This window comes from Protopterus annectens, chromosome 5.part1 (genome assembly GCF_019279795.1).
Source record: "Protopterus annectens isolate FY-2018-M chromosome 5.part1, PAN1.0, whole genome shotgun sequence".
Classification (NCBI taxonomy): Eukaryota; Metazoa; Chordata; order Ceratodontiformes; family Protopteridae; genus Protopterus; species Protopterus annectens.
In genome coordinates this window covers 110,661,018-110,688,848 of record NC_056736.1, presented here as the reverse complement: position 1 = coordinate 110,688,848, position 27,831 = coordinate 110,661,018, and positions in this window count along the sequence as shown.

Below are 27,831 nucleotides of genomic sequence, written 5' to 3'. Positions count from 1 at the left end.
TACTGAGTTAGTTGTTTAGCTGTAGAATGATCAACAAACCATTTAAGTTTTAGATTCTGTTAAGTACTGGTTGATGTATATTCTTTGTTTTCTAAATTTGAATGGAATCAAGGTGATAACATTTATGACTGTTGGCTCTGATTTGTCTTGTTTGCTTTATAGGTTCCTATAGGTTCATAGATAAGTACTAAGTTAGCTGCCCTTATGGGCCATTTTAAGCCTAGCCAATTTCCCTTCCAAATGCGAGAATCAAACTCTGCGCATGGGTTGGGTCTGTGAGGTAAATGCCTTAACTGTTATACCAACCTCTACTCCCTTAGCTGACTATCTTCTCTAGTAATAGCATGCTTGATGAGAGTGTCACCTTATCTAAATATCTTGGAGCACTCCTTGATCACCTGATAAATGACCCTTAAAGCAAGCTTAGCTTATTTTGCTAAGTGTCACTACTGTTGATTCTGCAGTTTAAATAATTCATCACAAATTTAATTTTCTTGCTCATTTTCAGACATGTAGTCCATTTTCTGTGTGCTCATTGCAAAAATGGTCAGGCTACAGTGAAACCTCATTACTGTTCAACTATCTGGATTTTGAAGGCACTCTCCTTGCCTGTTCTCAAGCTTTTGCTCCACCCCTCCTAAAGTTGAAATTGATTTTTAGAAGTTCTGAGTTAATAGTATCAACCCATTAAAAGTGTCCCTAATTTTGGGTCCTTTCCTAAACATTTTTTTTTGCTTTGTGCATAACTCTAAGGTAAAAGTTGACATGTAGATGTAGCAGCTGGCAGACAATTTGTTACATTGATCTAATCTTCTCTTACCTCTGGTGGACATTTAAAGACCAATCCTACCTACCTGGAAAGTCAGACATCTACAGTTCATGCACTGCAGCCCTCTTTTCTATTCTTGCTAAGATCCATTTCATATTATCAAGAGTTTTTTTTTCCACAGATCCCTCTGTATGCACTTTGGATCTAGGAGACTTCTCAGAGTTTTACCCAAATAATGCTTTTAAGGTATTGCTTAGGTTATTGTGAAAAACTAACAGTTTGTTTTTAATACACCCATGGAGATTCTTTTTCATACCTTTGCTTGCATATTTTGTTATAAATATATATGACCCAATTCATACAAAATTGTAACAAGAAATTAGTTTTGACTATTTGGATGTGCACTGATAAAAAGATGAGGTACTTCAAGAAAATCAAAAGTTCTTTTGTTTTCAGGGGGTAGCTGACACTGTTATTAGAATCAAGAACGAACTGAAAAGGGCTGGCAAAGAAACACGTATCCAAACGATAAAATCCAGCTCCTTTATTTGTGAAAGTAAGCGCTTAATATAAGGCAGTAGGAGTGGTTAGAGAGATACCTTGATTGACCCAAGACACCACACCAGAGGAGACGAAAGCGCTTACTTTCACAAATAAAGGAGTTGGATTTTATCATTTGGATATGTGTTTCTTTGCCAGCCCTTTCCAGTTTGTTCTTGGTTTTTGGTTTGTTTATACATTGTGGCTACTGTTATTAGAATGCTATTCTGAATAACAGCTTCAAGAATGTATTGCCATGTTTATAAATATACTTGTCTTTACTCCTGCCTTATTATATTGACAATGTATTTGCAGCTTATAGGATAAACTTGGGTAGAGACTACTTTGTGTTATGAAAGCTCTGTTATTATTAATTTGATTAATTTACTGTTTTATTGATGACACAGTTATTATGCAAGCCACACATAAAATGACCAGTTCAACAGCCATTCTATATCATATTACTGGCCATATGGTATGATCAATAGCTATGACAACAAAGCAGCAAAAACATATATGAAGTATATAAACATTTACTTTAACAAGATATGTATAAGATATGTAGATAAACACATGTATCTATGAATACTTGTATTTATATATCTCGCTCTTTGCATCCATCTCTGCATCTCTCTCTCTCTCTCTCTCTTGTTCTCTGACTATTTTCTGAGTCTCTAAACTCATATATTGAAAGCAAAATCGTGATAAGTCAAAATGTTGAAACTTTGCAATATTACCTTCTAATAGCATATATGTAATACATATGCACACAATTTCAGTATACAGTCAGTCAACAAACAAAATCACTCCACTTTTAGCAAAACTCAGAAACAAGTGCTGACATTTGTCCTACAAATGTAATAGAACAGGTGTTTTAACGTCAAAATTTTAGCATTTAAGGATTTTGACATTTCAACAACTTACAGTCACTATGGACCTAGCAGAAAAACATGGGTGTCCATGCATGCTTGTATTTGTGCATTAACAAATTGAAAATAAATACATATATAACATGACATGGTGGCAATGCCTGGAGTGTATACAAAGAGTGTTTACACTAAAACAAGAGTTACCTTTAACAAGGAAAGTATATGCCTTTTTCCCCAAGCAGATAATGAAGGCTCCATGGAAACCAATGGGAGCTAGATAGTACAGAGTGTAAACTAAGTGTTATTGCTACGTGAATGGCAGATAACTGAAGAAGAGGGTTAGAAGGTGACTCTAGGGACTGAAAAAAGTCCTGTTAACTGAAAGGTATTCCTACATGATGGGTTGGAGGCATTGTGAAGGCCATGAGTTACCTCTGTGATAAATGCTGCTGAATGTTGGAGGATTTAGAATGAAATGATTTTGGAAAAGCATTTTGAGGATTTTTCAGAGAGAAGTAAATTAAACTGCAAGAGTTTTTGCATTCAGTACTTGGACAGTTTGCTTCCTGGAGGAATTGTCACAAAATATGTGTATAATGATTTATATTATTCCCAAGAAGAAAGAAGCATATTTTATGTTTTCCCTGTAAGTAAACCTGACTTGAAATGTATAAACTTGGCTTTCAGACTGTTTTTCCACTGGATGTTAAACAAAGGTGCTAGTGGTTTCCGTCAGGCAACAAATGCACTTCTCTTCGAAACTGTGAACAGTTTTTCATTGACGTCTGCACTCAGCCTGCATAATTGCCCCCCAGTAATCCCCTCCCCAACAAATAGAATGCAGTACCACTGCTACTGCTTAATGAGGTACTTAATGGCTGTGTAAACTGAAGCCTGCTTTATTTCTTTTTTACCTCCCTGAATGCTATGGCTTCTGTAACCCTGGGCAAGAGAATAAGTCTTTTGTTGTTGTATTATTCTTTTCTCAAGAAAAAGACGTGTTAAAGAAATTTCATATGGCAGTAAAAAGGGTTACTGTAAGGACTGGTATAAACCTTGTACTCCTATAGGAATCCATGATTTGAGAAGGATTCCCATGGCAGAGGAAAGGGTTTCTTTTCAACACACTGACCTCTATCTATCTGTGAACTTCAGTTGCTTTTGCAGTTGTCCAAAAATGGAAAAGTAACTTCAGACTTTGGTAAAAGTTATCGCAACTCTCCATGAGTAATGTGTGGTGATGGCTTAACACATATTAAACCTTCTACAATAATATAACCTCCCAGAAATTCAGTAGTTTCCCTCTGTAATAGTTCTGAAGAAGCTTGGATTATAGAAAAATGCCTGGCTATGTAGTGGTATTTGAAAGATATGAAGTAAGGGAAAACTGGCCTCAAGTTGAATAGGTCTGAATTCTGTCTTCACACCTGACCGGGAACTCCTTAAATGCCTATGTGAACATGGATGGTGCTAATGCACATAATTATCAAAAACATAAAAAAGAAATATTAGCCTGTGTTGTTACTTTACCTGAGACACAGGCTTTCAAGTTTCACAACTGAACATCCATTGTGTATAAGTCAGTAAGGTAAGAAATGGCTGAGTTAATGCTATTAGACTTAGCTGTAAAAACAGTCCCATAACATTTGGGTAATCAAAGTTTCTAGACTTACTTTATACATTAGAGTGTGCTAGTACTGACCTAAAGGCTTTGTTTTGTTCTGTGATAAGTCTGACTCTTTATTCTGGCTGTTTCCCCTCAAGTAAGAAAAGGGGCTACAGCTGGTGTTTTTTTCTCGGTTGTATCACTAGTGGTTGCATAGCAGTCCTAAGTTTTGATTGGCCTGTGTGCTATTGTTGTGTGCTCTATAGTTGTCATGTTTGTAAATGTCTCTCCTCCTTTGTATGGGCTTTTGCAAGATAAAACTGCCTTGATCTGGAAAACAGCTTCATAACATTTGCCAATTGCTGTGCTTAGTAAAGTTATGTGGAATATGCAACATGGTATGAGACTGACAGTAGCAAGTGCTCATCTTGCTAGCTGCCCTATTCCTCTCAACCACTATTACCTGGACTAGCATACCCTATTGATCACCTCTGCCTTGGTATATCTGCTTACCTATGGTGACAGGTTGTGATACCTTCCTCAGAACCATCCTATTTTTCCCATCTCCTTTTACCTGGATTACTACACCCTAGTGATCATGCCCTCCTGTATCTTCACAGAATAGTGTGGGTGCAGTTTGTGGCATCTTCTACCACCTTCTAACACTAAATTTAGCTTTCCTAAATTTTGCCCCTACTATATATAATAGCCATATGATTACTGTTCCATTGTACTGTATCTGTACTGTGGCTGATTGATTATTTCCCTCCTATATTGCATCCCTGCTATGATAGTATCATCCCATCCTGCTATATTGCATACTTGCTGTGGCTGATGGTTTACAGCCCTGATATACTGCAGCTACTAACATATATTGCATCTGTCCACCTTGCACACCTTGTTGCTGTTACCCCAGTGCCCCATCTATTGTTTACCAGCCCCTACTTTTTTCATTCCCTGGACTAACATTGTATCTAGGATGGTGCCAGAGTGGAAACTATGGGTGTCCTGTGGAATTCTCGCCACAAACTGCTTCTTGAAGGGGAAGGGATTTTTTGTGTTATGACCTCTTATTGCTCTCCCTTTTGTAAACTCATTTCCGAAACTGTACGGGGCCCACTCCCCTCATAATGGATCATGTCTCCCATCAGGGAGTGCTATGATGAGCATCCCTCCCCCAGGATATGTAGACCCATCCTTCCCTTCCACTCCATCAGTCATGAGAGTGACTAACCGATCACATGACAGTTCAGTCATAGTCAGATACATCTTTATTCTTCTTTATCCTTCTGTCACCAGAATGGCTAGGGGGTCAATATGTGTTAGCCTGCTGCAAAATAGAAGGCTGTCCCTCCTGTTTTGCTAGATATGGTCTACACTTATCACATACTGACTAAAAATGTCCAAAAACTAATAGGCACAAGACAAGACGAGTGTACACTGCAAAGTCCAACAAGATTTAATAGCTGAGTAAAACAAGCTTACAGCAATCAATAGTCCGGTGCACACTCCGGTAACTGCCAAGCAATAAAAAGTTAAAAACGATCTGGCTGCACAGAATCCAAGTCACAAAGTGTAAAGCGCTTTTCGTTAGGAAACACTTCTCCTAACTTCTTCAGACAATAGTGCTCAGAAAGAAAAAACAAGTTTAAGTACTATCCTAGTGACTCATACTTGTTAATACAATTAAGCCAATTAAGCACAGTCACATAATTTAAAGGTGTAATCCTAAAATACTGAAGTCAAACAGTTTGTTTTTTTGTTAAGTCATTAGGTAAAATGAGTGCCTTAGTTTTATAAAAAGCAAAGTTCTGTTGTCTTATAACGGAACATATAATACATTAAATAGTATTAATTAAAATCGTAGTTAGTTCACTTTACTTATAACTAATGTTCATGGACCCATGGAAGTAGTAATCTTTTCATAAAAAACTGTGTTGTGTAATGTTTCTTTTAACCTATAAAAGGTGGGTGTAACTTAGCAATTGTAACCTCCCTAGGGCTAATGAGCATCTATTATTTAACCATCCAACAAAAATAATGTGTGTGCAGCTACTATCTCTTAAGGCTCTTTAGTTTTAGCACACATAGAATAGAAGTCATTTCATTCAAACCTGGTGGAAAGCATGCATTGAGTCTAAGCTGCCACAAAAGTTCCAGTTTCTCCAACATAAGTGTAGACGCCTCTCCTCTACTATTCATCTCATTTGAGTCGATGGCCTTAAATTTGAAACTGTAGTTAGAGTTTTCAATGCAGTGTTTAGCTAGTGGGCTCTCCATTTTCCTTTTGTTAATGTGATAAACATGTTAGTAAATCCTTTCCTTAAACTTACGGTCAGTCTTGTCTACGTAAAAACTAGGGCAGCACTGACATAATGCTACATAGACTAAGGCTTTGGAGTTACAGTTAAACTTGTTCTTCAGGAAATAGTCTCGCCCCCTAATAATGAATTTTGACCCTGTAGCAATGTGTCGACACTGGTTACATGCCTCACATTTAAATGTCCCTGGGGTGCCTCTAAAAGTGCTGTTACTACTTTCAGTAAGTTTTTTTAGGTTCCTTCCTTTTTTCCAGGTGACCAGCAGTTTGTCTCCCAACTTTCCTTGTATATCCCTATCAGACAGTAACAACTGCCAGTTTTTGCCCAGTATTGTGATCAGGGCTTCATAATCTAAAGAGAATGTAGTCACAAATCTCAAACAATTTTGCTCCCTTTGTGGTCCAATACTATTCCTAACTATGGGGTTACTCAGTTCTACCTCTACTGAGACGTTGGTTTCAAAAGTGTGAGCTGCTGTCCATTCTTGGGAGAGGATGGGTCTGAAGTGGCCAGAGGCCCTTTTACTACTCACCTCCCTTATAAGGTCAGCAATCAACTCAGTGGGGTACCCCCTCTTGAGGAACATGGACTTCAAGAGTTCACATTCCTCAAAGAAGTGGTCATCCTCCGTAGTCATCCTGGCCGCTTGTACCAGTTGGCCCTTCACTACACTCCTCTTCTGGTGCAGTGGGTGAAAACTAGTGTAATGTAAGAATGAGTTAAAGTAAGTACTTTTTCGGAAAATCCTTGCTATATATTTTTTCTGGGCTCTATCTTTAGATAGTTCAACATCCAAGAAGCTCATAGAATCTATGTGGAAGTTACTAGTAAACCTGAGAAAGGTGGTGGACCTATTAAACTGCTCCAGAATTTCAGCAGCTAGTTCAACACCCCCTTTAATAATCATAAAAATGTCATCTAAAAAGTGGGTGTAATAATAAATACACTCATTCAGTCCAGGGTTATCAAAAATGGTGTCTTTTTCCGATTTGGCCAGGACTAAATTGGCGAAACTAGCTCCACAAGGGGAGCCCATAGCTACACCAATCTGCTGTCTGAAAAATTCTTTTTCAAAGGTAATATAGTTATTGGACAGTGTTATAGCTAGCAATTCCTCCACCAATCTCAGTTATGAATGTTCTGCCCCTTTAAATCTCATATGGTCAATAACCCATTCTGTTCCCAAGGTTTGTGGGATCACCGTATATAGATTGCAAACATCCACTGTTAAAAAACAAAAGTGCTCATTATAAGCTAAAGAGTTAATACTCATCAAAAATGTCCAAGTGTCTTTGCAAATCTGAGGTTCCAGGGCCACAAATCTCTTCAGAATGTCATCTATCACCTTAGCACAAGAATAGGTGATTGATTGTCGAGCATCCACTAAGGGGCGCATAGGTTCTCCTTGATTCTTGTGGATTTTAGGTATTCCAAAAAGTACAGGCAGTCTAGTTATTAGTACTGACAAGTAGTTAAACATGTCAAGGTCGATGAGTGAGTCAATGAACATATCATTCAGGAACATTCTGATACGGTTGTATGCTATGTTCAGTTCGTTCAGGCTCACTTTAATATATGCGTTACTTTCAAGTATCTTCCCCATTCTTTCCTTGTAGTCCATTTTGTGCATAATGACCAGTCCACCTCCTATGTCAGGTTTCATTAGGTGGACTGGTAAAAGTCTAAAGTTGCTTAGAGTTTCTCTTTCGTTCTTGTTCAAGTTGGTCCTTAATTCAGACTTGTGTTGACAGTTAATAAAAGCCCTAAAGTCCATTTTGCACATTCTTTCAAATAGTAAAATGGACGGGTGTAAAGGGGGATTAAATGTACTAGAAATACGCAAGTTTGGGTTGCCATTGTAGTTCCCGTTACCCAATATTAATTGTAAATTGAGTTTTCTAGTGTGAAGTTTAAAGTCCAGTAATAAGGACCCTAAATTAGTAGCATGAGTTGGAATGAATGTAAGTCCTTTTGCAAAAATTTCAACTAATAGAGGGTCGATAGTGTATTCAGTAAAGTTGTAAATTTTGAAATCTCTGCTTTTATTCATTACAACTTTACAAGAGGGGTTGTTTGAGCTGACCCTTTGGTGAAAGGTCACCTCTTGTTCCTGTTGTTCTTGTTCCTCCTTGTGTTGTATTTTCTCTGTTGCTTGGGGGTAGATTTGTTCACCCCCTGCCCCCGATGGTTCATGGAGTTTTTTGGAACATTATTTGAACTCACGCCCACCATCTGAGAATTGTTGTCCTCATCATCCTGGTCTGTGAAGTAGTTGTTTTGGTGGGCTTCGTTCTCATTTAGTGCCCCTCGATTTCTAGACCCTAGTAAACCCTAATTTTGATTGCCGTTACTATTATCAGATGTACCCCTTGTGGTATTAAAACCTCTAGGGGCATTCCATATTTGTGATGGGGCGGGTCTGGGTAAGCTGTTCCATTTGCATAGTCCCTCCGGTCTCTGTTAAGTTTCCTGATTTTAGTGTCCCTAGTTTTTGACAGTAACTTATTAATACTGGTAAAAGTCCTGTTATATTCAAAATGGTATCTTTGGAAGTCAAGGTCCCTTTTAATTTCTTCATCGAGGGTAGTAACTTCACTAGATAATTCATTAATGTGCACCTGATAATGCTTGGACATAATCTTCAATAATTCTAACCCCTGAGTGTTAAAAAATGTCACTAGTTCCATGTGAAAGGCAGAATCTTTAACTAGTCCAGTAGGATACTGCCAAAAACGCAAGCCTTTCGGCACAATCTTCTCTTTAAGGCATTCACTAAAGTAGTTCACTTCTAGTTGTAGCTTTCTTATTTTAACAAGTTTAAATCAAACAGTTTTAGTTTCTCCACAATACTCACACTCCCAGTCACCGGTTGTCCCACTAAGTTGTCGGTAATGTTGTCAGCAAGTAGTTTAGGCTCATCCCTGAGCCATGAATTTAAGTCCGGGACTCCAATAAGCCCTGGTGTAGTGTACCCTGCCATGTCGGCAGGTATAGTGGGTTGAGTTCCATGGTCCCTCGCTTCAGTAACACTACAGGTACCAGTATTCAGACGAGTGTTCCTCAAAGTGCTCGTCATATTGGTACCTGCACTAGAAACAGTCATGTTGTTCATGTTTGAACTTCCCTCTATTTTGGTATTTTGCGATAAAGTATCCATGCATGTAGCCAGAACGTCCAACCTTTGGTTCATAACTTCAATTAGTAAGGTCAGGTTCCCAACTTCAGTTTGGGTTTGAGTCTGTGTTAGAAATGGACTCTCAGTGCCGTTCGACTCCACAAGAGACATGTTTACTGAAAACGTCCAAAAACTAATAGGCACAAGACAAGACGAGCATACACTGCAAAGTCCAACAAGGTTTAATAGCTGAGTAAAACAAGCTTACAGCAATCAGTAGTCGGGTGCACACTCTGGTAACTGCCAAGCAATAAAAAGTTAAAAACGATCTGGCTGCACAGAATCCAAGTCACAAAGTGTAAAGCACTTTTCATTAGGAAACACTTCTCCTAACTTCTTCAGACAATAGTGCTCAGAAAGAAAAAACAAGTTTAAGTACTATCCTAGTGACTCATACTTGTTAATACAATTAAGCCAATTAAGCACAGTCACATAATTTAAAGGTATAATCCTAAAATACTGAAGTCAAACAGTTTGTTTTTTGTTAAGTCATTAGGTAAAATGAGTGCCTTAGTTTTATAAAAAAACAAAGTTCTGTTGTCTTATAACGGAACATATAATAAATTAAATAGCATTAATTAAAATCGTAATTTTAAGTTTAACTGTAACTCCAAAGCCTTAGTCTATATAGCATTATGTCAGTGCTGCCCTAGTTTTTACGTAGGCAAGACTGATCGTAAGTTTAAGAAGAGGATTTACAAACATGTTTATTACATTAACAAAAGGAAAATGGAGAGCCCACTAGCTAGACACTGCATTGAAAACCCTAACCACAGTTTCAAATTTAAGGCCATTGACTCAATTGAGATGAATAATAGAGGAGAGGCGTCTACACTTACGTTGGAGAAACTGGAACTTTTGTGGCAGCTTAGACTCAATGCATGCTTTCCACTGGCTTGAATGAAATGACTTCTATTCTATGTGTGCTAAAACTAAAAAGCCTTAAGAGATAGTAGCTGCACACACATTATTTTTGTTGGATGGTTAAATAATAGATGCTCATTAGCCCTAGGGAGGTTACAACTGCTAAAAGTTACACCCACCTTTTATAGGTTAAAAGAAACATTACACAACACAGTTTTTTATGAAAAGATTACTACTTACACGGGTCCCTGAACATTAGTTATAAGTAAAGTGAACTAACTATGATTTTAATTAATACTATTTAACCTATTGCTCCTACTAATATTGGAACTGTCTGGGTATCCTTCTTCCACATTGCCCTCATTTCTGCCTGCAAATCTTGGTATTTTTATGGTTTTTGTGTGTCTCTGTACGTAAGACACTGTAATCATTGAGTGCAGCAATTTCAGTGATTAATGCTACTTTTTTCTTTTTTTCATAGACTACTATATCTATTTTTCTCACATCTATTTTAATGGCAAATTCCATGTGATATAACTTTATCATTATCTATAATGCTTTGTGGTTCATGTTTCCAGTGCTTTTCAGCTACTTCAAAACTGTAATGTTTGCACAGTTCCCAGTGCAACAGTCTTGCCACATTATTATGCCTTTCAGTATGTTGACCCACTGCCATTAGTGTATCACATCCAGCTACAAGACTTGTGACTGTTTCCAGTTCTGTTTTACAGAACCTGCATTTGTCTGTTTCTCCCACATGTTCAATGGACTTTGTAAACCAATTTGTATCTAATCCACCATCCTGTGCCATCAATAGTAACCTTTTATCTTTTGCTTTAAATTAACCACTCATTAACCATTCCTGCATCAGATCCTGATTAACATGAGTTTCTTTCAGCAGTTTTCTGTACTTGCAACTATAGTTATGCCTTTTCCACATTTCTTGCCTTCTTGTCTGATCCTTCTCCTCATATTCTTTCTTTTGTTTTTTTTTTATCACCTTCAGGCACTACCTGTTTTTTATCTACTGCTGGTTTGATTTCCATTCTCACCTGACAACAATATATTTCTGCTAAACTAAGCAAGGAAGTCATCTTCGACTTGTTCTCCTCATGTTTTAAAACCGTCACTATGTTTGGATCTGGTGAAGTTAGCAGATATATATGCAGTTCTACGACTGCAGATTTTTACATGTAATCAGTTTTGAGGAGGCCCATACTTCCTTCAGAATGAGCAATATATAACCTTGATATAGATTGATTTTTATAAATCATTTGATAAGCATTAAGCATTTTTCTTGTTTTTCTGTTCAACTAATCCAGTTCCTTTTGGGGCCAGTCAATTACTCCAAACTATAATTTAGAACAGGAGGAGCAAAGTGCTTTATAGCTTAGACTTTGTTCCTCGATGTCAGAGCTGTTTTCAGTATTAATTTTAGTCTTCTAAAATATTCCTTCATAAGTTTTATTTGCATTTGTTCATGTTTTATTATCGATTTTTCATCAATTCCCAGATATTTATACACTCCTTCCTTCTCAAGTTCCATTGTATCACATTCCTGTCCCAAACTGATATTTTCCTGGTGCTGCAGCCTTCCTGCTTTAAAGGTTGCTTTTGCACATTTATCAAGACCAAATAACATTCTTATATCATCTGAGAAAGGTTTGACCACTTACAGTTGTGCTTTCAGTTCCAGCAATACAACTCTCCTTGCTTGATAATTTTATCATCTCTTCATTCAGACACCATCTCTTTTTTAATTTCTCCAAGTCTTTTGCATTTCTAATACTATGATGGGAATGAACCCCATTCCTAAGTCAAAGTATGATTAAAGTTCATAAAATTAGTATTGTTTCACTCTTTGATGTGAGCCAAAAGTGCTCTTCACAGCACCCACAATGTGCCCAGTAATGACTCCTTCAGCAGTTCATATGGGGTTACATGTAATGGTAACATATCTAAATACAATTGTAGATTCATTTTTATAAGACCCATTGCTCCTACTACTATTGGAACTGTCTGGGTATCTTTTTCCACATTGCTCATATTTCTGTCTGCAGTGCCTGATATTTTATGACTTTGTGTCTCTCTGTACACAAGACAATGTAGTCACTGTGTGTGCGATTTCAATGAGCAATGTTCTTCATGGACCACTATATCCGTTTTTCTATCATCTATCTTTTGAACGTCTTGTAATGGGTAATCCCATGTGATGTAAACTTCATCATTTTCTATGATGCTTTGTTGCTAATGTTTCCAGTGTTTTTAGCCACTTTAATACCATAATGTTTGCACACTCCCCAGTGCAACAGTCCTTCTGCTGTTAGTATGTCACAACCAGCAACAAGATGTGCAACTCTTTCCAATTCAGTTTTACAAAACCTACATTTGTCTGTATCTCCCACATGTTCAATGGACTTTGTAAACCAGTGTGTACATAGCCCACTATCTTGGGTCACCAATATTAACCTTTCATCTCTTGGTTTGAATTTGCCTCTCCTAACCATTCCTGTGTTCGTTCCTGATCAACATGAGGTTCTTCCAGAAGTTTTCTACACTTTCTTTTTGTTTTTTGGCACATTCAGTTGCTGCCTGATTTTTATTTACTTCTGGTTTGATTTACACTTTGTTGTTTTCTAGGAGCCAAATTATAGCCATGTCCTAAGCTGTTAAGTAAAGAGCTTAATGGGTTAAGGGCAAGACAGAATAGTAGCAGTGACAGAGAGTCACCCTGGCATATCCCCCTTTGAATTTTTATCCCTGGGATAATAATTTACCCTTTATCATGGCTTAATTGCAAAGTGGTCTGCCACTGTTTCATGGTCACTGCAATGTAATCAGTCAGTGTAGGGTGTATCTTATACATTTTTAAGCACTCTTTTATCCATGAATGTCAGATACTAACAAAAGACAATCCATGCCATACTTAGATTCTTCCCCTTTTTACATTTCTCTATTATAACTTTATATAACAACAAATGATCATTTGTTCCATATGACTGTCTTTTATTGCCCTTTTGTTCTACTGCCATAATTGAGTTTTCTTCTAAATTACTATAAACTCTGTCAGCATCAATTCCTGTGTATAGTTTATACATCATCTGAAAGCAAGTTATTGGTCTATAGTTTTTGGGGTAGCTTGCAGGTTTACTCTTAAGTAGGAGCATTGTTTTTCCTGTTGTTAGTCAGGCTGATGTCTGTTCAGGGTATGCATATACATTGTTCTTACTCATAAATATTTCTTTGTGCAAAGTGTTAATACTTTTAACCAGAAGTTAGGTACTGCAACTGGGCCTGGTGTTTTCCAATTGGAGGCTTTTCTTAACTTTGTTTCAATCTCTCTGGCTGTTACTTCATCCCATTTCACATCCTGTACCTTTAAACTTCTTATTCTTTTTTTTACTTCTTCTATCCATTTAGCATTTTTGTTATATTCCACAGGATCTTCATAAATACTTGTAAAATGTATCTATTTCTTCTTTTTTTGGTGGTCTTTCAATTCCTTTTACATTGTTTCTCAAGTCTATGTAAAACTGTTTTGGGTCATCAGTAAATTGCTTATTTTGTACTTTTCCTTTATATTTATCTGTGCATCTTCTAAGTTTTTCTACCTGTGCTGACATTTTTAGCTTGTTATTTGAGATAATAATATAATTTGAGTGCATTATAGATCCTGGTCTGTTTTAATACTGTGCATTGGTATTATTACATCTATCTTTCTTAGTATTTTTGTTGATCTGCTCCCTCTTCTATAATCTTCTAACAGTGACACTTCCTGTCTTAATTAATTGCTTTATAATTTTCTCTATTCAATACTGCCGTGATGGTATTCTATTTTTCCCCTTCCTTTCCCTCACTACCCTGTATTCTTGCAGTAGGATTTTATCAGTTATTAATTTAGCTGCCCAGTGGTATATCCTGTTTACTTCTGTTATATTGCATGGATCTCTATGGACAGTCCTAATTACTGTGTTAATTTGTTTTATCAAACTTCTGACTTTTTGGGTTTTATTGACCTTCTGCAGTCTATTTCTTTCATTGATCTTAATATGTCTATCTATCTTTATTAAATCAAACAAGTCTTCTCTTAGCTCATTTTCTTCTAAATGGAGGGCACATTTTTTATTTTCCATTTCCTGATGGCATTCTGTAGAAAGTTCTATATCATCTTCCTGTGGCACATTCTCTTAAATTTCATCCTGTGCCATCCATTGTTCTGTTATATGGGAATTCACTGGCCTAGCACTCCTCAATATTAACTGTGTCTGAGGTTCCGCAGTTTCCTGTTCCTTCACTTGCTGTCCAACTTCAAGTGAACATTTATACTGTTTTCCTGTGGAAGGCTCCAAAATATCTTCATATGGCACCTGACCAACTGCTTCCCATTCCACTGGTTTCCCCTTAATTTGGATATTCATTGCTCTATCCTGTTGTTGTGCTTTCTGAATTAGATCCTTCATTTTGCAGGCACTCCATAACCTCCGTTTTTATTTCTTTAACCTCTCCATTACTGGTCCCCTCTTAAGTCTTCTTATTTTTTGTATTGTAAAGTTTTCCATATCCGGATTCCTTTGTCTGTATTTCTCTTCAAATATCTTTGGTGCTGCTCTTTTTGTATTGGTTAGTTTTGCTTTCTCCTTTGCATAATTATTGCACCATATTAAATCTCTTTTTCTTTCCCATGTCCTATTTCTTCTTCAGATGTCTCCTGATCTTCCTGCTTCCCCTTACATTGTGGACTCAATCCATCATGCTGTGATGTAACCTGTATTAGACCTTCTACACCAAATCCTTCACTTTGCAGGCACTCCATTACTTTAACTTCTATGTTTTATTTCTACTTTACTAATCTTTTCTATGTTGCTTCTTTTTGATATTATTTTCTGTCCATGATATATACTATATAAATACAGTCTAAATATTAGTGTCATCTTGGTGAGATTTTGTGAAAAACAGGGTCAACCTCGCAAAGGTACTCACCAAGACTTGAGGATGAATTCAGTTTCAGCAATAATACTCTCCTTTACTTGCTGAGTTATCTCTCCATTTGGACCCCTCCATCCCCTGTTTGCCATGAGGGATGTACCCTAAGACTCAGCAGGACCTTAAAATGGAGAACATTGACATCTGTGCAGTGACATAGACCTGGTTCAAAGCTCCAGAGAGCACCCCTGCATTACCAGGCTGTAATTCATACCACATCTTTCGGCCACCAAACCCGGACCGAAACACTAAAGGTGGAGGCATGTCCATATTCATTAAGGATATCCACACTTCCAAGTTAGTTGCTCAGCATAATGCATCCGAGATTATCCAAGTTCAACTAACTCTGGGCAAAACCGCAATCCAGATTGTAGCTTGCTACAGACCCCCCACCATGCCCCAGGATTCACATTCCTCTTTTCTTGATACACTGGAAAATCTTAAGGTACAACCCAACCCTCTAATAATGGGTGATTTCAACTACCCTACCATTAACTGGGAAAACTACTCATGTACCAACTCTTTTGCTCAATGTTTTCTGGAAATCATCAGTTCCAATGCTTTAGATCAACTTATCCACACCCCCACCAGAGGCAGCAATATCCTAGACCTGGTCATCACCAACATGGGTGACTGGTGTTCCACTCCAGAGGTCAGCTCCTCATTGGTCAGATCCGACCACAAGCTAATCACCCTAGACATCCACATCCCGCTCCCACCCCCCATTAGGAAAACAACCGTAAAAAATTTCTCCAAAGCCAACTTCACGCTTCTTAAGACAGAAGTGGCAAACTTCATGACACCCATGCAGATGGACAATAGAGGTACAACTGCTGAATCCTACACAAATGCACTTTAAAAGCACTTACACAAGTGCATGGATCGTGCTATCCCTAACAGAACCAAGATGCTATCCTCCAAAAAAAGGAAGCCAATCTGGTGGTCTTCTGCCATAAACTAACTTTACAACAGAAGAAAGAAACTGTTGCAAAAAAGAGTAAAATCCCACGATTGGAGGAACTCCCTGGTCAGCCTCAGTAAGAAGCTGAGATCCCTCATAAAATCCTCCAAAGCTAGTTATGAAAACAAAATTGTCACTGATTCTAAAGACAACCACAAAGCATTCTATAGCTATGTTAAAAATCTCAATGGCAACACTCAGATCTGCTCTGAGTTACAGCACAATGACACTAAATATACAGAACCAACTGATATTGCCAACATCCTGGCAGATAGTTTCAGTGCTAACTTTACCCCCCCCCCTCACCCCCTAAAGGGCCCATCTTTATACCGGAAGAATGCAAAATTCCTGTAATCACGGCTGCACAGGTAAAAACGTCACTCTCCAAAGCCAAGAACACAGCATCCATGGGACCTGACAACATCCCAGGCTGCCTTCTACATGAACTACAGAATGAACTGGCACCCCACCTAAGTACCATGTTCAATCATAGCCTCACCTCAGGCTTTGTGCCCATTGAATGGCGCACCGCGACAGTTATCCCACTCCACAAAGGGGGGTCCACAACAGACCCCGGGAACTACCTCCCCATTGGCCTGACGAGCCTCGTCTGCAAGGCCATGGAATGTATCATTATGGAACTCATAAACAAAGACATTGGAGATCTCCAGACCCTGGACCCCACACAGTTTGGGTTTGTAAAAGGCAGATCATGTCTCCTAAACCTGATAGACTTCTTTGAAGTAGTCACCAAGGCCATGGATGAGGGTAAGGTGGTTCACACAGCCTATCTAGATCTCACCAAGGCATTCAACACCATCCCCCACTCTGGAATTATAGATAAACTCACTAAACTAGGTATAAATCCCTATGTCACAAGATGGGTTGCCAACTGGCTTACTGAAAGAACCCACACTGTGAAAGTAGCAGACTCCAAATCAGACTTCAGACCAGTGACAAGTGGAGTACCACAGATTTCAGTCCTGGGTCCTCTCCTGTTTGGTATCTACTTCTCTGAAGTACAGGCTAACACAGAAGGTCTTTGGCTAACTAAATTTGCAGATGACTGCAAACTAGGAGCCATAATTCAAACTTATAACGATGTGGACATCCTACAAAAGGGCCTCACTGAGACAGATGCCTGGTGTCAAAGACATGGTCTCAAGCTCAATGCCAAAAAGTGCATTGTCATCCCCTTTGGTAAAAATTCTGTACCCATGAACTACCACATAGGCGGTAGTCTACTTAACACCGAAAGTGTGATAAGAGACCTTGGGACACAGGTGGACAGTAGTCTCTCCTTTGATAATCACATCGCCAAAGTGGTCAGGAAATCCTTCTATGTGGCACACCTCATCACAAAAGGTTTCTCATCCAGAAAAAAAGAGGTCATCGTTCCCCTCTACTCATCACTCATTAGACCCATTATAGAGTACAACGCCCCTTTTGGTATGTACCTCACAAGACATCTACAACAACTGGAAAGGCCGCAAAAATACCTCACAAAGAGGATTACTGGCCTCAAACAGATGCCTTCATGAGACCGTCTCAAAAACTCCAGCTTTACTCCGTCGCATATCACCTACTCAGAGGCGATCTCTGCCTAACATACAAAGCTATATCAAACCCAGAGCTGTTGGACATGCTCCACTTAAAGAAATCCCAATCCCTACGAGCTACATGCTCTAGGGACCTAAACCTTGTCACCACGATAAACAGAACATGCTGGAGGGATAGATTCCTGTCCCAGAGACTTCCCATACTCTGGAACAGACTACCTATCTATGTCAATCAGAGCTCCTCATTAGCACTCTTCAAGAAAAATCTTGATGATTGGATGGGTAATAGGAAATTCTCCCCGGGGATCACTTCTGTGGTTCTGCTTGACAGGGGCACAGGAAAATAATTTTCTTGGGTGGCGAAAGCCAGGGTACATTTTTGGCTAGGCTTGTATAGGCCCTAGGGCCAATAGACTAGTACCTACCTATGAACCTATGAACCTATGACAGACAGCATTGCAAGTTGCATGATGTACTGAAGGAAACTTAGGAAAAGAGGTAAACACCTCATTTAAAAGTATGATGGAGAATATTACAGACCTACAGGAGAGGTTAAGAACAATATACAGTAAAACACTATAAGGGAAGGACACTCCAAATTCATCAAAGAACATATAATAAAAATGTACAGTTTAGAGGTCTGTGTCCACTTCTGAGAACAAGTTACTCACAAAGTGGCAAAAACTTGGTGAAGTTATAAAAATAGCCAAGTGAAGTAAATTATGAAGGAAGCAACATGGAAAAAGGAAAGCAAAATGCAAGTAGCACATAAAGATTTGAACCCATGGAAAGAAATTAAATATCTACAGTGAGTATGTTTGTAAAAAGAAAAAATAAGACCCCTCTACATGGTCTGTTATCCAGGCAGGTGAGACATTATCAGTGTTTCAGAAATAAGAGGTTCATGGGTTCATAGGTGTGTACTAGGCTAATGACCCTGGAGCCTTTACAAACCTAGCCCATAGGATTACCCTGACATCGTGCCACCTGACCTTAGTTCCCAGTGCCTCTGTCAAGCAGAACCACTGGAGTGATCCCCAGGGTGAATTTTCTATTTCCCATCCACTCAGCAAGGTTTCTCTTGACGAGGGCCAGTGAGGTGCTCTGTTTGACATGTATGGAAAGTCTATTCCATAGCAAGGGCAGTCTCTGGGTTATGAACCTGTCCCTCCAGCATGTTCTGCTGATTTTGGTAATGAGGTTGAGGTCACTGGAGCATGTGGTGTGGAATTGGGATTTCTTTAGATGTAGCATTTCTAACAGAGCTGGATCAGACATGGCTTTGTATGTCAAGCAGAGATTGCCTCTAAGTAGGCAATATGATACAGAGAATAGTTGGAGTTTTTTGAGTCTGTCCATATAGGACAAGTATTTAAGGCCTAGGATACTCTTTGTGAGGTAATTTGGTGCCTCTCTAGTTGTTGCAGGTGTCTAGTGAGGTATATTCTAAATGGGGCATTGTACTCGATGATTGGCCTAATGAGGGAAGAGCAGAGGGAGACAATGACCTCTTTCTTCCTAGATGCAAAACCCTTAGTAATGAGATGTGCCAAATAAAAGGGCTTTCTGACCACACTGGCAATGTGGTGGTCAGAAGAAAGGTTGCTGTCAACCTGTGCTCCCAGATCTCTTATAACGCCTTCTATGTTCAGTGGACTACCATCGATGTGGTAATTCATGGGAACCGAGTTTTTCCCAAAGGGGATGATGACACATTTTTTGGCATTGAGCTTAAGGCCATGCTTCTAACTCCAGTCATTGGTCTCAGTGAGGCCTTTCTGTAGGGTGTCAGCATCACATGGGGAGTTAATAATAGCTCCCAACTTGCAATCGTCTGTGAACTTTGTCAGCCAGAGACCCTTTGTGTTGGCCTGGACTTCAGAGAAGTAGATACCAAACAGGAGAGAACCCAGGACTGAACCCTGTGGGACTCCACTAGTGACTGGTCATCAGTCTGACTTGGAGTCCAGTATTTTCACACTGTGGGTTCTATCTGTGAGCCAATTTGCAACCCACCTAGTGATATAGGGGTTGATGCCTAGCTTAGTGAGTTTTTCTATGATTCCTGAATGGGGAATGGTATCAAATGCATTGGCCGGATCAAGGTAGGCTGCATGAACCACCTTGCCTTCATCCACAGCTCTGGTGACTGATTCAAAGAAATCGACCAAGTTGAGCAGGCATGATCTACCCTTCACAAAACCAAACTATGTGGGATCCAGAGTTTGGAGATTCCCTGTATCCTTGTTTATTAGGTCCATGATGATGCATTCCATAGCGTTCCATAGCGTTGCATATCACACTCATCAGGCTAATGGGGTGATAGTTCCCAGGGTCTGTAGTCGCTCCTCCTTTGTGGAGAGGGATGAGTGTAGCAGTGCGCCATTTGATAGGTCAAAGCCTGAGGTGAGGCTGTGACTGAACAGGGCACACAGGTGACATGCCAGTTCACTCTGCAGTTCATGTAGAACACAGCCAAGGATATTGTCAGGTCCCATGGAAGCTGTATTCTTGGCCTTGGACAGTGCTGTTTTAACCTGTGCAGCAGTAATACTGGGAGCCTGGCAATCTACTGGTATTGTGATTGGTCCTTTGGGGAAGGAGAGAGGGGTAAAGTTGGCACTGAATCTGTCGGCCAGTATATTGGCAATATCTGTTGGCTCAGTATAGGAGGTACCATTGTGCAGTAGCTCAGAGCAAATCTTGGTATTGCCATGGAGATTCTTCACATAACTATAGAAGGCCTTGTGGTTGGATTTATTATCTGCTGCAATTCTGTTTTCATAGCTAGCTTTAGAGGATTTGATGAGGGATCTCAACTTTTTGTTAAGGCTGATAAGGGAGTTTTTCCAGTCTTGGGACTTATTCCGCATCAGTTTCCTCCTTCTGTTGTGGGATGGGATTTTTCTATCTTTTGCAACAGTTTTTTCCTTCTGTTGTACAGTTTGTTTATGGCAGGGGACCACCAGATTGGCTTCCTTTTTTTGGAGGAGAGCGTCTTGGTTCTATTGGGTATGGAGAGATCCATGCATTTGTGTACGTGTTTGTACAGTGCACTGGTGTATGATTCGGCGGTCATGTAACTTTTCTCCATTTGCATGGGTGCCATGAAGTTAGCCACCTCTGTTTTTAGGAGCCCAAAGTTAGCGTTGAAGAAGTTTTTTATGGTGGTTACCTTTGTGGGGGGGGGGGGGGGGATGTGGATTTCCAGAGTGATTAGTTTGTAGTCGGATCTAACCAGGGAGGAGTTAGCTATTGGTGTAAAGCAACGGTCACCCATGTTAGTAATGACCAGGTCAAGGATGTTGCTACCTCTAGTGGGGGTAAAAATGAGCTGGTCCAGGGCATTTGAATTAATGAATTCCAGGAAATGTTGGACAAGTGTATTGGTACATTAGTAGTTTTTCCAGTTAATGGAGGGGTAGTTGAAGTCACCCAGTATGAGAGTATTAGGTTAGACCCTAATATTCTCCAATGTGCTTAGGAAAGTGGAGTGTGAGTCTTGGGACATTGTTGGGGACCTATATCAGGCTACAACCTAAATCGCTGTCTTACCTAATGTTAGCTGCACCTGAAGTATCTCTGATGCATTATGTTGGGCTATCAGTCTAGAGGTGTGCACATCCTTTATGAATATGGAAACACCACCACCTTTGGAGCTTCGGTCCAAGTTCTGGGGCCAAAAGGTGTGGAATGAGTTATAGCCTCATAGTGCAGGGGTGCTTTCTGCTGCCTTGAACCAGGTCTCTGTTACAGCACAAATGTCGATGTTGTCCAGTTAAAGGAGTGCTTCGAGTGAGTGCATTTTCAGAATTAGACTTCTAGCGTTGAGCAGCATGACCCTCAGACTGCATTTGTTTGTAGCTGTTACGGTGGTAATTTGGTATTTGGAACATCATCTAAAAAAGGCACTATGGGGTGGCAAGAGTTTTGGCCAGTATCTGGAAGCCCAGGGGTGACAGATGCAGGCCATCTCTGACAAAGCATCGAGGTCTGTTAATCATGTCATCCCAGGCAGACAGATACTGGATCCTCTTAGAGTGACACCAGAAACGTAGTCAATTGTTGAAATCAATCATTTTCTGCTTGTACTGTGGTATCATTCTGGGTGATGGTAGGATGCTGCTCAGGCCTAGGGTCATACCAGCCTGGGCTACATAATCCAAGAGCTCCTCCATGTCTCTTTTCATGTAGTCCAGGGAGGTACGTCTCAGTTCATTCACACCCACATGTACAATGACAGAGTCATATTTGTACCTGTTGTTGAGGGACCTGAGTGTGTGCGTTATGTGGTGGATCCTGGCACCTGACAGGCAGCTGAATGTTACTTTTCGCTTATTCAGCCTAGTGAGTGGGGCATCAGTGTGCCTCACTATTGCGTCATCTATGACTAGTGTGTTGGGCATGCTGTTCTGCCTTAGGGGCTTTGGTTGAGTGGCACATTGTTTAGGAGAGTTATGTGTCTCGTGATTAGTGTTGTGTTGTGTTGGTTGAGTGTGTTGCTGCCTTGAAGGTCTGCGCTGTTTGGGTAGATTTTTATTGAGACCCTCTGCAAAGGTGGGTGTGCGGTTTGTGTTTTTATGTGAAGGCAGTGCTGGTGTGTGTTCTGGAGGGCTATGTGTTCCATGTGGTGTGGTGCAAGTGTTGACCTTCTCCTCTTGACCAGCTATTCCAGTCCTGGCTGGGGAGTGCGTGGCTTCCAATTTGGATATATAAGTGTATCTCTCGCAAGTCTGAGTGTTGGGAGGTAAGAGGAGAGGGCTGTCGGTGTACATGAGGCAGTTGCTACATTGCCTCAGGATGCCCAAGTTCATTAGCTTAATAAGAGAAAGCACAGGGAACTGACCTTTAGACATGCCTGGATGAGTGGTTATTAATAATAAGTACTGGAGCTATTTCCTTGTAGAACGTTTAGTGCTGGTAGCACTTTTGTGTGCTACAATAATTGCTACAAGAAGTCTGGTAAAGTGCTAGACTGATAAGCTAGTAAAAGTGCAGGAGAGGAGAGAACTCGCAGGTATAAAGGAAAAATTGAAGAGCAGACTTTGGCTCTGCTCAGAAGCTACAAACAGTCCTGGATACAGCAAATCTGTATGTGGACTAGACTAGTTACAGGAAAGGCGGGAAACAAGTGCAAACGTGGGCTTTTAAACCAGAAAGTTGAAAGAGATGGAAAAACTGCCCAAACGGGCAATAAACTACAATTTCTGGGCCAGAAACCACTTCTCTTGAGGTAGATAGGCTGCCTAGTGCTTACCACTCCCACTAACAAGCTGGAAGGCTACTGCCTGACACAGAAAGGTTTGGGGGGGCTCAGAAGCTTACAAACAGTCCTGGATACAGCAAATCTGTATTTGGACTAGACTAGTTACTGGAAAGGTGGGAAATAAGCGCAAATGTGGGTTTTTAACCCAGAAGTTGAAAGAGATGAAAAAACCTGCCCAAATGGCCAATAAACTTCACTTTCTGGGCTAGTAATTACTCCTCTTGTGGTAGAAAGGCTACCTAGTGCTTACCACTCCAACTGATAAGCTAGAAGGCTTTCCTCCAACACAGACAGTCTTGGGGGGGGGGGCTCAGAAGCTTACATACAGTCCTGCATACAGCAAATATGTATCTGGACTAGACTAGTTACAGGAAAGGTGGAAACAAGCACAAATGCAGGCTTTTAAACCAGAAGTTGAAAGAGATGGAAAAAACTGCCCAAACATCCAATAAACTTCACTTTCTGGGCCAGTAACCACTCCTCTTGTGGTAGATAGGAATTCCTAGTGCTTACCACTCCCCCTGACAAGCTAGAAGGCTTCCCTCTGGCACACAAAGTCTTGGGGGGTTCAGAAGCTTACAACCAGTCCTGGATACAGCAAATCTGTATCTGGACTAGACTAGTTACATGAAAGGCGGGAAAAGCGCAAACAGTTTTTGGACCAGGACATTGAAAGAGATGGAAAAACTGCCCAAACTGCCAATAAGCTAAAATTTCTGGGCCAGAAACCACTCCTCTTATGGTAGATAGGCTACCTAGTGCTTACCACTCCCTCTGAGAAGCTAGAAGGCTTCTCTCTGACACAGATAGGCTTGGGGGGGCCTCAGAAGTTTACAAACAGTCCTGAATACAGCAAATCTTTATCTGGACTAGACTAGCTACAGGAAAGGCGGGGAAAGTACAAATACAGTCTTTTTGGACCAGGAAGTTGAAAGAGAATGAAAAACTTCCCAAACGGCCAATAAACTACAATTTCTGGGCCGGAAACCACTCCTCTTGTGGTAGATAGGCTACTTAGCAACTTACAAACAGTCTTGGATGCAGCAAATCTGTATCTGGACTGACTAGTTACAGGAAAAGTGGAAAACAAGTGCAAATGCGGCCTTTTAAACCAGAAGTTGAAAGAGATGGAAAAAACTGCCCAAACGGCCAATAAACTACAATTTCTGGGCCAGTTAATGAGTTTTACTGAGGAATAGAGATTTATTATCAGAGTTGCCTGGCAGGATCCATTTAATCCTACACAATGCTGAAAGTGTGCATGTGGTGTAGAAGTAAATCTAAAACCATACCAGATATGAGAATACCAATACTTAACAGTTAAGGAAAAGGTTCAGAAATCTGCACACTTTGAGTCATAGAAATATCATAGAGTGGGTGAAATAATCCTATTGTACTGGTCCTCATATTCTGTGCCCCAGGTGAATAGGCTAGTGGAAAACTTAGACAGAATTAAGTTTATCTCCACATGGACCTAACTAAAGGCTATTGGTAAATCCACTAGTCACAGAAGTGAACCAGAAAATGGTGTTTTCCTCGCCGGTCTAGATGGAATGTCTCATTATAGAGTTATACCAATTGATCTCCATGGATCTCCATTTTTTTCTTATATAATTCCCCCCAATAACCTCTAGAAACTTCCTAGCTAAAATACTACCTCTTAATAAATGGATATGATAAATAGGGACAAAACTGGTTTGGATTGCATGGTTAGGCTTATAAAGGACCTGCTAGCTGTTAGCCTAGTATATATCTATGAATCTATGAACAGGTGAATTCCCATAGGCTCTTGGTCATAGCACTCACATCAGCCATAAGATATTTGGCAGCCTGTCTGGACAATGTGATCAATTTTCCTACGAACTGGGGAAGACATTTCACTAAGATGCAGACCATTTAAGACTCCCTACACCAAACTGGACTAACAAAAAAATGCAGCTAACTGCAAGTTAGGCATGGCAGAAGACTACTATATGGGATATAGAATAGGCAGAAGAATAGTAAAGCTTCAAGGTGAAAACTATATACAGTATTGAACTGCCCCAGAACCACTAGAAAATGGCAAGTTAAAACTTCCTAGATTTGGCAAAATATTACCATAGGTTATTCCTAGAATTGACCCCAATTTTTTATCCCTTGCCTGGACACCATTTACTAAAAATTGGTCAGTTCTGTAACAGTAATGTATTACTCAATGGCTAAAAGAGAATGTTTTGGCAATCAGATAGGCTCTCAATATGCTGAAATATCTTTTGGGTAGACAGTCTGCATTACCTGTGGACCACAACCCACTTCAATGGCTGTTGAGACAATGGAAAGGAAACTTTAAACTTTCCAGGCAGGCATTGCACTTCAAACCTTTAGATTTAGAATTCTTCATCATCCAGGATGCAGGTTAAATGCACATAAGTTGTCCTAAGCTGATACATCTTTTGCTGAAGTTAAAACCGATGGGTCTACATTAAGGGGTCATGCAACTTGGTGGCTGTGCTTAATGTGCATGCACTGGGGTTTTACATTAACAGGTCTGTGAGGGGAAATTATCGGATTTTTCCACAAGTAGACAAGTAGGTCTCCCTAACACCTGAGAGGAGTTAGCTGAATTCAGAGAACAAAATGGTTAGTGGAGCTAAAAGAATGGCAGATACCTAATGGAGAAGATTAGACAGACTCTTCAGGGACAGAGAGGGAGCCCTATTAATGGAAAAATATTCCTACAAGCTGTGTTGAAGATCATTCTGCATTTGACAAGTTATTTTCCTCTGGGAGGAAAGGGAACTACCTATGGGATAAATCCTGCTGAAAGCTGGAGGGACATGAATGAAGCAAACTTTCTTTAAGTTCTGCACTGATTTTGGGACAACAATATGAGAATGCATCAGAAACAATAACTTTAACAATGAGTATTCCTGTATTCACTGCTTTGCTTCCTGGAAACATTTTTCATAAAATATTTCCTACTTTTGTATATAATCATATAAGAGTCCATGTGAAGTGTTCAAACTATAAAAATTTCAAGATAAAAAAACCCTCAACAAATACATGTAATTTAAAGCAGTTAAAAAACAGGCAAAGAGTAAACATTTTTTTCTGCAGGGTACAAGCCTTCCAGTGCAGCTTTCTCCATACATTCTGTAATGTACATGCACCAGCTCTGAGATCACACTACAGTAGGGAAAAGACAGATTTCCAGTCTCCTTTGTGCTGTAATCTCATATATGTATATTCCGGCAAAATATAATAATTTTAGTGTTGGAACTATTTTGTCAGTATTCATAGTGTATACACACACATATATTTATATCACATGTGACCAATTTTGGCATACTTAATAACACACTAACTGAAAAAAAGCTAATGAAAAAAGATCAAAAATGGAAACAAAAGAGTTACACTTCCAGTCTCCCACAAACTGTACCAATACATTCAGACCAAGTATAGTTGAATATTGATAGTGTTATGGAAAGAGTTTTTCAAAAATAAGGTGCCAGTTAGGGTTAGGGTTAGGCATGCATTATTAAACTGGGGGATTTCAACCTTGTCCCTGTCCACAACCTTACCTATGTAAACCCTTTCTGTAAAACTGCCACTGCTCAAGTCATTCAGACCCACACCATGTATAATAACTCAGATCCAGAGCACTAAATGTATCTCTATCAATCTATCTGTCTGTGTAGAGAGAGGGAAAGAGAGTGTGCACAGGAGAGAATCTGCCCCCAACCCCCCAAACAAACAGTAAGTTAAAACGTATTAAAACCTACATATACAAACAACTCATCCATGGGCATTTAATATGATTAAACATATGAAAGCAGAAAAGCAACAATTAAAAAGAGGTAGTAAGTGCATTCAGTTGCTTAAAAAATGTTTCTCCATGCTTTATTTATAGCAGAATTTACAAGTCATGTAAAAACAAATATAGAGCTGTATATCTACAACATGATAGACAGAGAAATTATTTGAACCATTTCTGAAGGGTTTGGAGTGAAACTTAAAATGGCTTAGAAAACAGTAATTGCGTAATCAGTCAATCCATAAAAGAACATGTCACTTGAAAAACTCATATTATTATTAGAAATATGCACTGGTGAAAGAGGTTCTCATAGAGTCAAAATAATTCTGTCTGTAATGTAACAGGACAAAACAAGAATATGTGAAGTTGCACTTTTCACAGGTTTTTGTATACCAAGGCATTCTTTAGTAGGCTGTGGGTAAGGAAGATTGAATTAACCTGCATATATACTACTGAAGAGTGCTGATGGCATTTAAAAATAGTAAGAAACTAGAAAATAGTCAGTAGTTGTCAAAACTGCTAACAAGTACTAAGCATATTTTCAGCAAAGAAATTGGAACATTTAAAAATTTGAAGACAATGACTGAAAAATTAACCAGATCCTACTCCAAAATTGTACAAGGCAATGGTGATGCTAATCACCATTACAGATGCTGTTGAAAAACTGGGGAATTTGTGAATTATTGTCCAAAGGAAGCTATAGTGACTTATCTGCACAAATTGTGACAGTGGTTACAATTGGCAAGTCCAGAAGATGTGAAGATTTTAAAGCCAATGTTAATCTGGTGTAAAGGATTGTGCAGTATTGTCTACTTGGAATCAAAGGTTTCTTCATATTCTTAGATATTGCTAGCATAATTCAAGAAAGATTTATAGAAATAAGTGTGCCTGGCACACATCTATATGCATATGGAAATAGAAGAGGCATCTGAGATTCACATTAGAGTGCAGTTATCTTATATGTGGGTGACATCTATGCCAGTTGTTTAGTAACAGGCATTGGGCCAGATAACACAAGGGAGTCCCAGCACACAAAAGCTACCTGCATGTTATCATGATAACAGATAGGTTATGAAGTATGGAGGAGTGGTATTATGCACATAGTTAAAGATGTACAGTGATGTA